The following is a 16,271-nucleotide window of genomic DNA, read 5'->3' as shown; positions in this document are numbered from 1 at the left end:
AAAAAAAAAAAAAAAAAAAAAAATGTCCCTTTCCCACGGGCCTTGTTAGGAAGCTATCTGGCACACAAGATACTACTCAAACTATGTGACTTCATAAAAATGGGATTTTTGGAGATCCACAGGCCAACTCATGATATCCAAGAACAGCACCATCTTTGTTTTGTTTTTTGGGGGGGTATCGGAGATCGAACTCAGGTCCTTGTGCTTGCGGGGCAGTCACCAGAACCAATGAGCTAAATCCCCGGCCCACAGCATCATCTTTGATAACTCCAATTCTTTTCAGGCAAGCACCTGCCTAATGACCATGAGCATGTAGTTAGTTAGGGTCACCAGCACTGAGAAAACAAAGGTCAGCTGCTGAATGATGAGGCACAGGACAGAGGAGGCCACCCCCACCCCACCCCACCCCACACGCTTGGGTGATGATGATGATGCCACAGGGCAAGACCATGTGATCAGAGCTAAGTCGGCAAAATTCACTGATCTTAGACTAATTATGGGGGGGGCTACTTGCGGAGCTAGGAACACAACTCAGAAGTGCAGCACAGGCTTTAGCCTGCAAAGTCCTGGGTTTAATACTCAACATCAACCCCACCCAAAAAAAGTAATGAGCTGGGTGTGGTGGTACACACCTAGGATCCCAGCCCTGTGGGAAGCTGAGGCAGGACTGCAATTTGAGCCCAGCCTGGTCAATTCAGCAGCAAGACGCTGACTCCAAAGGGCTGCAGGGGTGTTACCTGGCTATTTGGTGCATGCCTGTGATCCTAGCGCTCAGGAGGCTAAAGCAAGAGGATGCCACAAGTTTGAGGCCATCCTGGGACACAGCACATTCAAGGCCAGCCTGAACTACATGGTGAGACCCTGTCTCAAAAAACCAAAGGGTTTGGGAAGGGGAGGCCTAAAGCTGTAGCTTAAGGTGAAGGCCCTGGATTCAACCTCTAACACCAAAAGGGCAGGAGGAGTGTGCTATGAAAATACTCCTCCCCTTGGGCCAAGGATTTAGCTCCATGGCACTGAGCCTGCCTTGCAAGCGCAAGGTCCTGAGTTCGATCCCCAGTATCAAAAGAAAAAGAAGAAACCTCCTCCTCTGAACTAGGCATGCTGGTACATGCCTATAATATGGGCACTCAGGAGGCTAAGGTAGCAGGGGAAACTAAGGCAGGAAGATTGACAGTTCAAGTCCCCTTGGGACTAAACATAAACAGCAAGTCTACAGGGGCCAGGGATTTACAGGGATTTAAACTCAGTGGTTCTGGCACCTGCCTCACACGCACAAGGACCCTAGTTGAGTTTGATCCCTGGTATCCTCGTCTACACCCACCCCCACCAAAAAAAGCACAAGTCTACAGAGTAAGACCCTTCCTTGACCAATGAATCAACCTTAGGGCCAGGCATGGTGGTATCACCTACAATCCCAGATCCCAGCACTCTAGAGGCTGTGTGGGGCAGGAGGACCACTGAAAATTCAAAGTCAGCCTGCCTGGACTGCATAGTGAGACCCTGTCTCAAAACAAAACACAATAAAACAAAATTCAATCCTTTCTCTTTCCCCTAAACATTTGTAACTCCAGATATTTTTCTTTTTTTGATTCTATAGTACTGGAGAGTGAACTCAGAGCTTCAAGTGGAGCCACATCCCTAGACCTTTTATTTTTTTTATTCTAAAACAGGGATAGGAAAAACTGCCCAGACTAGCCTCCAACTTGCAATCTTCCTGCCTCAGCCACCCAAGTAGCTGGGAGTTTTCTTTATATAGTTTAGTCAAAAAAATTCATTTCAAGAGACTGAACAACAGAAGATTCGAGAATCTGTCTCCTATTAAGCCAGGTATTAAGGACATCAAATGCAAAGCAATACCCTTTTTGATTTTTTTAAATTGGAACCTACTTTTCATTAAAAACATTACTGGCCGGGTGTGGTGGTGCACACCGGTAATCCCAGCACTCGGGAGGCTGAGACAGGAGGATCACTGAGATCGAGACCATCCTGGGCTACACAGTGAGTTCCAGGTCAGTCTCAACTACATAGTGAGACCCTGTCTCAAAAACAAACAAACAAACAAAACCAACCAAAAACATATTACAGGGCTAGGCTTGGTGGTGTATGCCAGTAATCAATCCAGCACTCTGCAGTGTTGAGGCAGGAGGGGGCAAGTTTAAACTCAGCTTGTGCAACTCAAGAGACATGGCCTAGGGCTGGGGATTTAGCTCAGTGGTTCCGCTCCTCCCTCACAAGTGCAAGGACCTGAGTTCGATCCCCAGTACCACAAAAAAAAGACACAGCCTCAAACTTTAAAAAAATAAAAAATGGGCTGGGGTGCTCACTTCGACAGCACACATACTTTAAAAAATTGGGCTGGGGATGTAGTTTAATACAAAGGCCCTGGATTCAATGCCTACTGCCACATATGCAGAAAGAGCCTGTATGTAATTTTTCCAAGCTTATCTATTAAAATTATAAACAACATCAGAACTATATATAGGGTCCCTAATTTAACAAGGTAAATTACTATTTGGCTAACAGGTGATGTTCCACTCATCTATAATAAAACTACCACTAATTACTAAAATAGTACCTTGTACTTTCCCATACTTGAAATTAAAGAAAAACTCAAAACAATCCAAAGCATGTGAGACTCCTTTATACCTTGATAAGGGAAGTTGTTTACCTGATACTAGACAATTTAAAGAGCGAACACTCTACCCTGAATCATCCACCCCATTCGTCCTCTGTTAGAATGGGTTATAATTATGTGCCCTGCTACTTATTGTAGTCTCAACAAATGGATTCAGAGCAAAACCTGAACAGGTGACAGAAATGGATACCATAAGAAAACAACAAAGTGTGCCTAGTCCTCACATACAAATTTCTCTTAATAAGAAGGGGATAATGGGGGCCAGGGCGTCGCTCAGCAGCACCTCTCCTGCCTGGCAAGTGCAAGGTCCTGAGTTCAACTCCCAGCATCCAAAAGGGGGGAGTGTAACATTATAATTTATCTTACAGAGCCAATGCAAACCTGACTTTCTACTTCTCATAATCACTTAACACTTGCTGATATACTGTATGTCCTGCATTGCTCTAAGTGTCTGTGTCAAGTTGTGTTTTCCAAAGATGCCCATACCAGCCTACGCCATCCATCTTCTTCCTACAATGTGGCATCAACAGATGATATCTACATTACCACCCCTTGAATCTGAGCAGGCCTGAGATTATTTTTTGGGTTTTTGTTTTTATGTTTGTGTTTGAAACTGGGTCTCTATGCAGTTTAGGCTGGAACTTAACTCACTATGTAGCTCAGGCTGGCTTTGAACATGTGGTGATCTTCCTGCCTCAGCCTCCCAAATGCTGGGATTACAGGGCTGCGACACCATACCGGGCTCACCTGAGATTACTGAAAAACTGATAATGCCAGATGTGGTGGCTTGGGCCTATGATTCCAGCACTGGGGAGGCTGAGGCAGGAGGATCACTGGGGAGGCCAGCCTGCACTATACAAAATGAGACCCTGTCTCAAAAAATAAAAAAGTGGTAATGCCAGACTTCCACAATCATGAAGGGCAAAAGCTTTAGCAAGGCTCTCTCCTGAGCTACCCAGTAAGTAATGTGACTCCCCTAAAGCCACCATGCTGAAGGGAGCCTGTGAGGATCAAAGAGCTACAGAGGGGCCAGAGAAACCCCACTGTTCCTGTCCACAGCTGCCTGAGTCTTCCCAGCACAGGCACTAGGCATGTGGCACCAGGCCAGTCAGTGAGCTTTCTAACAAATCCAGCGCCCAGCCCTCACCACACTGCAAGTGGCGAACTCTGCCAGACTGCAGATGCATAAGCAAAAGAAATGCTGCTCTAACTACTGAACATCAGGGCTGTCTGCCCCAATAGTGTGACAACGCTGTAGAGTATTAACTCGCTCGTGTGTACAGTGATCCTAAGTGCTGTTAGTGTTCAGATAACGTGCAGACACAGAAATTATGTGACGCGTGTGACCTCAAATCAAGCAAGTACAAAGCAGTTATGCCAAGAACTTAACTGCCACACTGCTACATATTCAAAGGAAAAACCTAACATTACTGATTTAGGAAACTATTTCAAATAAATACAGCCTATAATACATACCAAAATGACTGATGCTCTCTTTCAACCACTCCGACACGACAAAACAAAAGTTCCTTTGGGGCTAGGCTAGGCATGGAGACGCAGGCCTGCAATCCCAGGGCCTGAGCGTCTGGGCTACACAGTGAGTTCCAGGCCAGCCTGCACTGCAAAGTGAGACCTTGTCTCAAACAAAAAGTTCCTTTGGTCTTGTACACCCTTAACGTGCGCATACACACACACACACACACACACACACACACACACACACAAACTACTATATATAATTTGACTCATTTGGGCAGAGTTACTAATATGATAACCATTAAATTTAGTTCCTGTAAATTAATTACATTCATAAAAAATTAAGCACAACAAAACAATGCCGGGTGTGGAGGTGCACGCCTATAATCCCAGCAGATCGGGAGGCTGAGGCAGGAGGACCACTATGAGTTTGAGACCAGCCTGGGCTACATAGTGAGTTCCAGATCAGTCTCAACTACATAGTGAGACCCTGTCTCAAAAACAAACAAAAAAATTAAGCCCACCCGAAACAAATAGCCTCAAGAAGTCAATGTAAACTTTAATTGGAGGCAGGCCTGGGGGCTCTGCCCTATAATCCCAGCTGCTTGGGAGGCTGAGGCGGAAGGATCAAAGATCCAGGGCCAGCCTGGGTAGCTCAGTAAGACCCTGTCTCAAAATAAAAACTAAAAAGGACTGGGGCTATAGCTTTATGTGCCAGAGGACAGAGAGGGGGTGGAAAGAAAGAGCCAACTCCAATACTCATTCTAGGCACAGAGTGGTAAGCACTTTATTTATCAAAGATGGAGAAGAGTTAGTAAGAACTGGTCTTGAACTGAATTGAAGATGTTTAGGACACATGAGATTTCTGTAAAGCCACCTGGACTTGCTTTTTGATGTTGTCCTTGTTTGTTTCTTGGTACCAGGGATCAAACTCAGACCCTTGCACTTGCAAGGCAGGCAGCGGAACTACTGAGTCAAATCCCCAGCCCTAGGACTAAACTGCTGTGAGGCTATAAACTTTTAGGTCCCTAAACTCAGAAAAACAGAAAAGTGCCTATTTCACTGTGTGTTATACATAAAATCTCCCCAGGCCTGCTACTCACCTAAGGTGGAAGAATTCTGCTCCTTTATGATCGGATTAATCTGTACTGTGAATCAAATCTAAGACTCTTTTAGAGCAAACTCTTGCTTTCTGCAGTACTAGGGATCAAACCCAGGTTGGGCTTAAACTTCTGATCCTTCTGCCTCAGCCTCCCAGAGGGCTGGGATTACAGGCGTGCACCATTACACGCAGGTGTTCATAACTTTTAGGGATGAATGTAAGATTGTTAAAATAAATGAAATATATGGCTGTCGCAATAAGATAATCATAAAAAATTAATTAGAAGGACAACAGAAATCCTTAGCAAAAAACAAGATTATTACCACTATTGCTATCATTATGTTACATACTATAAGCTATACTTTACGAAAATGGATACTTCTAATCAGGAACAACTACTCTATAGTTTCATAATTATTTTTCTAGATAAAGATGAAAGGCTTTTCTCCCCAAGACCCAGCATCACTCACTAAATTGGCCAAAAGGGAGTTTCTGCAACAATGATGAAACTCAGGCTGTGGAAAACAAGCAGGCTGCGTGCTTTTCTCCCCACTGCGCACGGCACAGGTTTTGTTCCCTCTACTTCTGATCTCAGTTCTACAGCTCTTTAGAAGATTACTCACCTATATTTTTCAAATAGTTTAACACATCAGCAATTACATTCAAAAAGACTAATAGTAAAACATCCTACTTCATTTACACAATAAAGAGTGATCTTTTACTTTAAAAGATCAAGAGAAAAAAAAATGTGTATAAAAAAATCTTTTAAAAAATCTGCTAGAGGGCCAGGAATTTATTAGCTCAGTGGTGCTGCCACCTGCCTCGCAAGCCCAAGGTCCAGAGTTTGACACCCCGCAACCTGTACCAAAAATTAAAACTCTGCTAGAAAGCCAGGAGTGGTGACACACCTCTAACTCCAGTCCAAGAAACTCCCAGAACCACAAAAAAATCAAACCTGCAATGCAAGACAACACCCATTTTATAATGGAGCAATCATGTTTACTTGAAGGTTTCTGTCGGCTCTTTCGATGAGACAGGGTCTAGTCTAGTCGAGGCTCCAGCCTTCAACTCACTGTGCAAGGCTGGGCTCAAACAGGCAGTAATCTTCCTGCCTCAGCCTCTTGAGTGCTGAGATTACAGATGTGCACCACACACCAGGCTACCTGAAGGTTTTTAAGTCAGTATTAAATTATAAACATGATTTTTTCAGCCAGGCAGAGTAGCACACACCTGTTACTCCCGCTACTCCAGACCCTGAGGCAGGAAGATGATTAATTCGAGGCCAGATTGAAAAATTTAACCACTTACCAGTCCAATTATTTAAATACAGGATGACCAAAACTTCATATTTTTTCATTAATTTTTATAAAACAACAACAAATAAAGACAATTTTATCTAATATACTCAATACAAGAATCAGCTCAAGGCTACGTGCCTTCCAAGTGCAAGGACTGGCATTTGATCCCCTGTACCAAAACACATAAACAACAAAAAAGAATCAACTCAAACAATGCTCAGAGTAGTCAAGTAAACAAGTGCACAGAGCACAAGAGCGAGCTCAGGGTAAAGACAGGAAGACCTTATCTTACTAGGGGAGAAGGTAGTAGGCTCAGGGGCATAGCACTTGCCAGGTATGTCTAAGGCCCTGTATTCAATCCCAGAACTACAAGAAAAATGATTTTACTGGATGATTTCAGAATATGTTTCTTAGAAAAACAAATACATCAGTGCTCAATACTTCAAAAGAAACCGTCAAATGACTAATTTCCAAGATGACCTTAAAATACTACTTTATAAAAAGTAATGACAGAGGGGCTGGGGATTTGACTCAGTGGTTCTGCTGCCTGCCTTGCAAGGACAAGGGTCCAAGTTCAATCCCTGGAACCAAATTAAAAAAAAAAAAAGTAATGACAGAATTTTTTTGGGGGGGTGGGTGAGGGACAGGGATCAAACCTGGGACCTTACACTTGTGAGGCAGGTGGTGGAACCACTGAGCTAAATCCCCAGCCCAGAAATTTTATAAATTACCAATGAACAAGTAAATGTTTTTCTGAAAAATATTGAGACCCTTTTAAGAGCTCAATGTTTTCTCTGATAACACTTCTTTCTAGGAAAATAAAAATGAGAAAAAAAAAGTCAGGAACTTTAAAAAGTACTGAAATTAAGGATAAAAAAATGGCAATAAAAGTTTTCTCTGCCTGCTGATAGGGCAGACCTATAACCAAACTACTTGGTTGGCTGGTGCAGGAGGATCACAACTTCAGGCTAACCTCAGTAACTTAGTAAAATCCTGACTCTACAAACATAGTCTAGTGCAGTGGCAGGTGCCTTAATCTCAGCACTCTGGGAGGTCAGAGCAGGATCACCCATGTTCCGGGCCAGCCTGAACTACAGTACACAGGGTGGGGGGCGGGCAGAGAATGTGGCTCAGTATGAAGGTCCCTGAGTCCATCCCAAGCATCACAGAGAAAAGAACAGAAGCAACCCAGGTGCCCATCGAGGGATGAATGGATAAACATTAAAGTACACATACAGAGCGCTACCCGGCCCCAACCAAGAAATTCTGATGTGCGCTACAGCAGAGAAGATGATAGTGCACTAAGTGAAAACCAGCAGTCTCAGAAAGACAAATACTTTACAGATCCACTTCCACGAGGCACTTCATAGCAGGCACAGTTCTCTTTTTGCCTCATGTGGCCACACTAGTAGCAGCGACAAGAGAAATATGCACCGCAGGTACTTCCACATCGAATTTACTTCAACCAACAGCTGAGCTCTGACATCAACAGCGCCTACACGTGAGGAGGGATGACCTGGGCTGGGGCGGGGGTGGCTTGAGCCCAAGCCTGAGCAACACAGTAAGATCCCTAAACATGCAGCCCCTCTCAAGCATAGAAAACCCAGACATAGTGGTGCACACCTGTAATCCTAGCTCAGGCTGAGGCAGAAGAATCCCAAAAGGCTAGGCCAGCTGGGGCAACTTATTGAGACCCTGCATCAGAAATAAGTGAAAAGGGCTGAAGGTGTAGTTTAATGCTTCCTAGGCTCAATCCCCAGTACAGCCCTTTAAAAAAAGAAGATGAAATAAAACCTCATCTTTAATCTTAAAAATAGTACATCCGGTGGCCAGATGTGATGGCACATTCCTATAATCTCAGCAGTCAAGAGGCCAAAGCAGGAGCATGGCCATAAACTCAAAGCCAGTTTTTTTGAAACTGTCTCAAATGAAAAAGAAAACGTATTCCTGGGCTGGGGCTTTAGCTCAGTGGCACAGTGCCTGCTTCACAAGCGCAAGACTGAGTTTGATCCCCTGTGCCAAGAAAAAAAAAAAAAAATTACTCCAAAGTTTCTGCTGACAATGAAAAACTAGCTTTACCTACATATTTAGAATACCTAGACCTGAAACCCAGTACTCTGGGGGGCCGAGGCAGGAAGAGTTCAAGCCAAGGGGCCCGGGATTTAGCTCAGTGATTCCACCACCTGCGGCCTGCCTCACAAGCGCAAGGTCCCCAGTTCGATCCTCTGTACCGAAACATTTAAAAAAAAAAAGAGTTCAAGCTCACACTGGGAAACTTACTAAGAGAGCCAGGGTACATGTAAGCCTTTTAACATATGCAGAGGGTGGGGGGGTGACTCACAGGTCTCAATGCCAAGTGGCTTGAACTTCAGTGGGACATGCATGACAGCCCCACTGGGCAGCTTTTTATTTTATTAAATAAAAAGATCAGTAAAAGTGATCAGATGTTTGTATTACCAGTGGTCAAGCCACCTACCCGATGGGACAGTCAAGCATGGACCTCAGCTTCCCAAGTGTTCAAACTAGCAAGAACATGCTAAGTCCACCACAGAACACATGTTAAAGAAAACTGGTTCAAGGGTACCAGTTTTGGAGACAGGGTCTCACTTTGTAGTTGAGGCTGACTTTGAACTCACTATGTAGCCCAGACTCATGGTGATCCTCCTTCCTCAGCCTCCAGAGAGCTGGGACTGCAAGAGAGCACCACCATGCCCAGCACATCAGACTTTAAAGAGTGGAGATACAGCTCAGCAGTAGAATGCTTCCTAGCTTTTATGGGGAGTGGAGAGAGGTATGGGGGATTGAACCTAAGGTCTTCACACTGAGCTAAAATTGTAGTCATCTTTTTTGTTGTTGTTGTTTAATTTTAAGAAAGGGTTTCCTGCTGGGCATGGCTGTAATGCTAGCATTTGGGAGGCTGAGATAGAAGGATTGCTCCAAGTTCAAGGCCAGGCTAGGCTACATAGTAGTGAGTTCAAGACACTGTCTCAAATCACCCCCCCAAAATGGCCACCTGCCTCAAACTCAAGGACCCGAGTCTGACCCCTGGTTTAAAAAAAAAAAATGGCCAGGGGTTTAGTTCAGCGGCACCAGAAGAGTGAGGTCTTGAGTTTGAACCCCAGGATCAAAGAAAAAAAGAAAGGGAGTGAGGGAAGGTACTCCTTAAGACACTAACTTGCCCCGACTGAGCTCAAACTTGGAATCCTCCTGCCCAACTTTTCAGAGTACTGGAATTAGACAACACACTTGGCTCCTTGACCAGGTTTCTTGGGGCAGAAGGGTCGCCAGTTCGAGGCCAGACAGAACTACACAGTAAGACCCCATCTCAAAAAGGGTGGCCTCTGTGGCACTGTGCCTGCTTCATAAGTGCAAGGTCCTAAGTTCCATCCCTTGTACCAAAAAAAAGGCAAGTTTAAAGAAGACCAGGAAAACACCCACTGTGGCATTGGGGTGGGTTGTAAAGGATTGTCAATCAACAAAAATTTGAAGCAATTAAATGCATGAGAAACTACAAAATCAGGAAAAGCTTGTCTGCTGGCCATAGCTATGAAGTCTATCTGGGTCATCAAAGAGCAGCATGGCTTCTTCCTGCTTTCTCAGTCACTGGCTGGGGAGAGAGGTGGCTGGGGAGAGGGGTGATCAAGGGTGAGGACAACAAACACCTCATGAAGATGGGAGCTGCCCTGAAAGGCCTTCCTGTTCTACTGCAGTGCCACCAACATCTCCACTGCAACCTCTCCCCGAGAGCCTGAGCCTTTCAGTTGCTAAATTTTGGGGAAATCTGTTATCCAGCAACGAATAACCAAAGTAACAGGTGAGGTATGAAGTTTTCTGCTCAACGGAATGAAGTTCAGCAATAACATGCAGAATGGATGGAATGGGAAGCACTCTCCCCTTCTGCCACCACACAGAACAAGTCCTGCACGTAGTAATACGGTATCTGGCAACCTAGCTTGCATACAGGGTTCCCTACCTGACCCAACAATATGGTCCTGATGTGAGTTAAAAGTAAAATGGCTCCTTAGAGCCTCACAGATCTACAATCTGTAGATTTTTTGAACGTCCTTATTTTATTATTAGCACAAAGCAAAGCTACTTCAAGAGTTACAAATATGTTACCAATGAATACCGAGACCCATTAGAAGTTCTTTTACCTAAATTTGATCAAAATCGAAGAGTAGCAAGAAAAGGATTCTGGACAGACTACAGGTAGCTTGCGATAGAGTGGAAAGGTGTACCCAGCAGGATAGCTCTAGCTCTAGCACCACACAGGAGAATTACTGTATGCGAAAGCACTGTACTGCCGCAATCATATAGTCCTTAGCAAATCTCAATGATGACCCCAACATGTTGTGCGGTAGTTTACAAGTTTAGGCTCCAGCTGAGCGTGGTGGCACACGCCTGTAATCCCACCACTTGGAAGGCTGAGGCAGGAGGATCACTGTGAGTTTGACACCAGCCTGGGCTACATACTGAGTTCCAGGTCAGTCTCAACTACATAGTGAGACCCTGTCTCAAAAAACCAAAGTTTAGGCTCCATACTGTACTAGAAAAAGCTCTTCCTCCTCATGCTACTGGGACAGTGAGCTATAAGCCAGTTTTCCTAATGTTAAAGCAAGTTATACTCAAAACCTGCAAGTGACAAGGCTGGATTTCAGACTCTGACCCACAAAATGGTAAAGGCCAACGCCCATGCTGACCAGTAACTCCAATGCTGTCCACCTCTCCTACCAACCCCCGTGATCACATGGATGCTTTCGACCTGATCCCTAGATTTACCCAGAAAGGCTGGTAAAAGTAGCTGAAAGGGATCTTAGCATTTTCAAAGTAAACCATGGTTTATAATCTAACTGGAAGGGGAAAAAGACCTAATAGAAAAAAAAAAGACAAAAAATAAAGACAACCACAAAATAGAGGCTACTATCAACATATCTATAAGAAATCAAGGGTGAGCCGGGGACTTGGCTCAGTAGTTCTACCACCTGCCTCACAAGCACAAGGGCTCAAGTTCGATCCCCAGTATCCTCCCCCGAAAGTCAAGGGTAGTACTTTACTCTGCAATCCAATTCAATAGCTTGTAATACTTTGTAAACTGAAATAATTGGGATTTTTTGTGTGTTTGTTTTCGGTTGTTTTGAGACAGGGTCTCACTACGCATTTCAGGCTGGCCTGAAACTCATGGTGATCCTCCTGCTTCAGGCTCCTGAGCACCAGGATTACAGGTGTGCACCAGAACATCCAGGCAAAATTTTCCAGCATTGATACACTGATACCTGTGTGTGTGTATATCAGTGATACTTGATTACTATTGGGATAACATTGATTCAACAAATAGTTCTTAAACTATTACACTTTTCTATGATAGATATATTAGAAAATGGAAATTAAGATGAAATGATGTATAAATATAAAAAATTTAAAAGTTAACCTCAAATCAATGTAAAACATGGTAATCTTATTAGAAGTACTTAAATTTAGGCCAGGGATTTACCTCAGTGGTTCCACCGCCTGTCTCGCAAGCACAAGGTCCTGAGTTTGATCCCCAGCACACACAAAAAAAGGTACTTAAGTTCAAAGTAAAAGACGATAGTTTTTAGGTACCATATAGCTAAATATTCCCCCCAAAAAGATTCCATCTTAGCTGGCCATCATGCACACACCTATTATGCCAGCACTCAGGAGACTGAGGAAGAGGATCACCACTAGTTTGAGGCCACCCTGGGCTATCCATTGAGTTCGGCCAGTCTGAACTACATAGTAAGACCCAGTCTCAGAAAACAAACAAAAAATTCTATTTATATACATGTATGTGTGCATGTGTGTGTGTATGTACATATATATGTATATATATATATATATGTGTGTGTATATATATATCCTATCTTCATTATGAAAGTAAAAGTACAATTATATATCAACATTAAAATTGTTTCTTCAGAAAAGGGCTAAAGGTGTAGGGAAAGTGGAAAGGGTAGGGGAAAGGTAATAATGGAAAAGAAAAAAATATGAGGCCGGGCGTGGTGGCGCAAGCCTGTAATCCCAGCACTTGGGAGGCTGAGGCAGGAGGATCGCTATGAGTTCGAGACCAGCCTGGACTACATAGTGAGTTCCAGGTAAGTCTCAACTACATAGTGAGACCCTGTCTCAATAAACCGAAAGAAAAAAAAAAAAGACTTTCTACCATGAACTCAGACTATGAAAACCAGACTGGTGTAATCTAAAAGATAATTTAAGAATGATGGATCCTGGACCAAGGATTTAGCTCAGTGGTTCTGTCGCCTGCCTCACAAGCTCAAGGACCTGAGTTCGATACCAGTACCAAAAAGCAAAAAAAAGAATGATGGATCCTTTCTCAATACAAAATAGTCCTAAACCAGACTCAGTCCTATTATCCCAGGTACTTGGGAGGTGACAGAATCACAAGCTGAAGGACACCTTAGGCAACTTAGACCCTGTCTCAAAGGGCTGAGGGTGGAAATGCCCAGAATTAAGAAAGCCCCAATACCATCAAAAAAAAAAAAAAAAAAAAAAAAACCAAAACCACCAAAAAAAAAAAAAAAAAAAAAGAAACTCTTGAAAGAATAAAAACATCAATATTGACAAGGAGACATTTTAGATTATCAAGATCACAAGCTGGTTTCATTCATGGCTTCGCATATGAGTGATAACTCTAACCTGAAATGGTAAAAATATTGTAATATTTTTAATGTTTTATTTAATGTTTATGGTAATGTTTTAAGCACAGAAAAACAAGCATACTCGGGTATTAAGTTTAAGCCCTTTTTCGGACTTGTGACACCAGTACCTTACTCCTTCCTCTGATGTATGTTATTCAAATGATTACCTAATGTATGTCAAATGAAACCAAAACTCCACTTGCTGAAATACTAACCAGTAATTCTTTGTCTCCTGAAAGGTTGTAACAAACATGTTAGTTTAAACAAAACTCTAACACATACCACTTGTTTTTTACAATAATATATTCTAACTTTGTGAAGTGGAAATACAGGACTCCAGAACTTTTGTTCAGAACCAGTTCTACCATTTTCATGCCATACTTACCAGTTTTGTTTCTACCGGGTTTGAACTGTCTTCCTAAAATACAGGCAAGCGCTCTACCGCTTAGCTGCATGCCTAATCCTTTTTTTTTTTTCTTTTCTGGGGGGGGGGGCTAGGTTGCCAGGCTGGCCTCCAACATGCAATCCTATCTCAGCCTCCAAAATAGGTGGGATTCCAGGCTTGCACCACTGCACCCAGCTCTACTGTTTTGAATAAACCACTCAACTTGCTTTTTCATCTGCTAAATGGAAGTCAAAATACTACCTATACCTTGAAGTATAGCTCTGAGAATGACATGGATAGATGAGAACTGTGTTGTGCCAGGCGAGTGTGTATGTACACTAAACAAAAAAACCTGGCACACGGTGAATATAAACTAAAGTCAACTTTCAAATATGTAGTGTCATCAATGCAGGATACAGTTAAATGATATATAACACATGTTTTACTGTGCAGTTCATATCAACTTTAAATTTTCTGAAAGACATTCTCCTACCCGTGCCTATACTGTTCAGCAATTGTTTTAATGTTTGAACAGTTTATTTAACCCCTATTAATGATACATATTTTAACTAGGCATAAAAATAAATGTCAAAAAGAATTTGTTAGATTTTCAAAATAAGCCTTTGTACTCCTTGTAGCATTAACTATAAAGTGCTCGTTCATATCAGTTAATCATAATTCCTAGAACTTTAGAACTTTTAAATCAAAATTGAAATCAAAAGCTTATATCGAACTCATCAACTTAATTCTGCTCATCAAAGGATGGTCAAAATAAAACCTAATATACTTTAAAAAATGCATGAGTGATTCTAAAATAAAATCTACCTTAAAAAGCAACTAGAAATACGAAGTTTTCCAAAGAGATCAGAAGTAACGCTATTAACCACTGAAATATATCACAACTACTACAATTTAAGTGTCCTATTAAACACGGAGTGCATTTTCGTCAGTCTCACATTACTGTAACAAGCTTTACAGAAAAGCGCTAATTCCTTTAGGGGCCTCCCTGATAGATGACTTAAAGCATTACCAACTAAAACCGTGACCCTCACGCTGAAACACAACTATGTAATAAAAGACTTTAAGCCACGTAATGTTCTACCTTCGTAACTGTATTTTAGTAGGGATTACAAGTATTTCATTCTGCGATTTTTTAAGACATTCTACTCGCTGTTCTTTTCCACGATTTTTAACGTGCTTTAAACTTTGTCCCAAATTTGATCACAATATAGATGATTAAAAATCACGATAAAGACTGCATCACTGTCTACGAATGAGGGTTTTTAGAAAGTAATGATGAAATACAAAACAATACCCTTTCTTTCCAGTCGAGAAAAGTGATAGTTTGGGGTCTCCTCCCTACACAAGGAAGTTGGGTTAAATCCGGGCGAGACCAGCCATATTGGAAAACACTTGTCAATTACAGCTCTGACAAGTGTTCGCGCACACGGTCGGAGGAAGCTAGCCTCGCGCACCGAGGTGTACACCGAGGCCCTCTCCGGCTGCGCCAGGGGCGCTGGGCCCGCGCGGGGACTGTCCCGAGCTGGCGCCGGAGCTAACCGTCCCCGGGTCACAAATTCTTGGCCTTGTGAGACCTTCGTCCACGAGGCGTGGCTGAGAATATGAAAAATAAAGCCAGGCGTTGTCGTGCGTTCCTGTGATCCGAGCGCTCTGGGAGGCTGAGGCAGGACGACTGCGAGCGAGTTCAAGCCCAGCCTGGAGAATTGAGACACTCAGCAAGAGCCAGTCTCCAAATAATGAATAAATAAAAATTATAAATGAGGTGGGACGGTAGTTCAGTGTGAAGACCCTCGGTTCAATTAATCCCTGCACCAAAAAAAGTTAACCACGCAAGATAATGAAGTCTGTGTGCACAACAAAGGCCTACAGGTCTGTCCTGTTTTATTATCCCAAGGGATAGTGGGATACAAACTGGGAGCAAACCTCTCTTTGGTTCAAGTCTTCAAACTTTTTAGTTCATGAGCGCCATAAAGATTCGGTAACTCTGTGTACGCCCTTGTACAGTTTAAAGGTACAACTGCGTTTTTCCAGTTTATCAAGGGTATTTCATGTCGCATTTAAGTGTAGCCAGTGTAGTTTAAATACCGTAGGAATTAGCCGCCAGGGATGGTGGCAAAGGTGTGTGAGAATAGACCCTAACCTAATAGCCACTGGGGCTAGGGCAAGACAGGACCTCACTTTGTAGTTCAAATTGACCACAAACTCGCCAAGACCCTCCTGCCTCAGCTTCCTGCCTGCTGGGATTACAGACATGCACAACCACACCTGGCTTTCCAGTTTTTTATAACACTTGGATAATTTCCACTTTTTCTTTTAATCTTTTGGAGCCTTCCTTAGGAATATAAATCTACGTTCTATTTGCCTTTCCCAATTTTATCCTAATAATTCATTTTATATTTGAACTTTTTTCTTGATCATTGTCTCACATTTCTCTGTAATAAAGACGTGTCTCTACATGCTTAGAACACTGGAGGTTGGGGGGGGGATGCAGATTTGGGGCCAGCCTGGACAATTTAGGGAGACCGGAGACTGTCTCAAAAATAAAAAAACTTATGGGGATGCAGCTCCGTGGGCCAAGGGCCCCTGGGCTCCATCACCGATATTGCAAATATTAATAATTTTTAAAAGCTGGGGATGTAGCTCGGCATTCCAAGTTCAGTCCCCAGTACCACAAAAA

At 43.0% G+C, this 16,271-nt stretch overlaps 1 protein-coding gene across 1 annotated transcript in view; it reads right to left on the bottom strand.

Annotated features, from left to right (window-relative positions):
* Positions 1-15,134, bottom strand: part of Aebp2 (AE binding protein 2) — a 66,698-nt gene extending 51,564 nt beyond the window's left edge. Inside the window, exon 1 of the mRNA XM_010615826.3 lies at positions 14,889-15,134. The gene's annotated coding sequence lies outside the window, so the exon portion shown is untranslated. The remainder of the gene's footprint in view (positions 1-14,888) is intronic.
* Positions 15,135-16,271: the final 1,137 nt, after the last annotated feature.

The sequence above is a fragment of the Fukomys damarensis genome, unplaced genomic scaffold (assembly GCF_012274545.1).
Source record: "Fukomys damarensis isolate Sample0158 unplaced genomic scaffold, DMR_v1.0_HiC HiC_scaffold_19, whole genome shotgun sequence".
NCBI classification, from domain to species: domain Eukaryota; kingdom Metazoa; phylum Chordata; class Mammalia; order Rodentia; family Bathyergidae; genus Fukomys; species Fukomys damarensis.
Note: the sequence above shows the minus strand (reverse complement) of the source record. Positions and strands in the feature narration are given on the sequence as shown.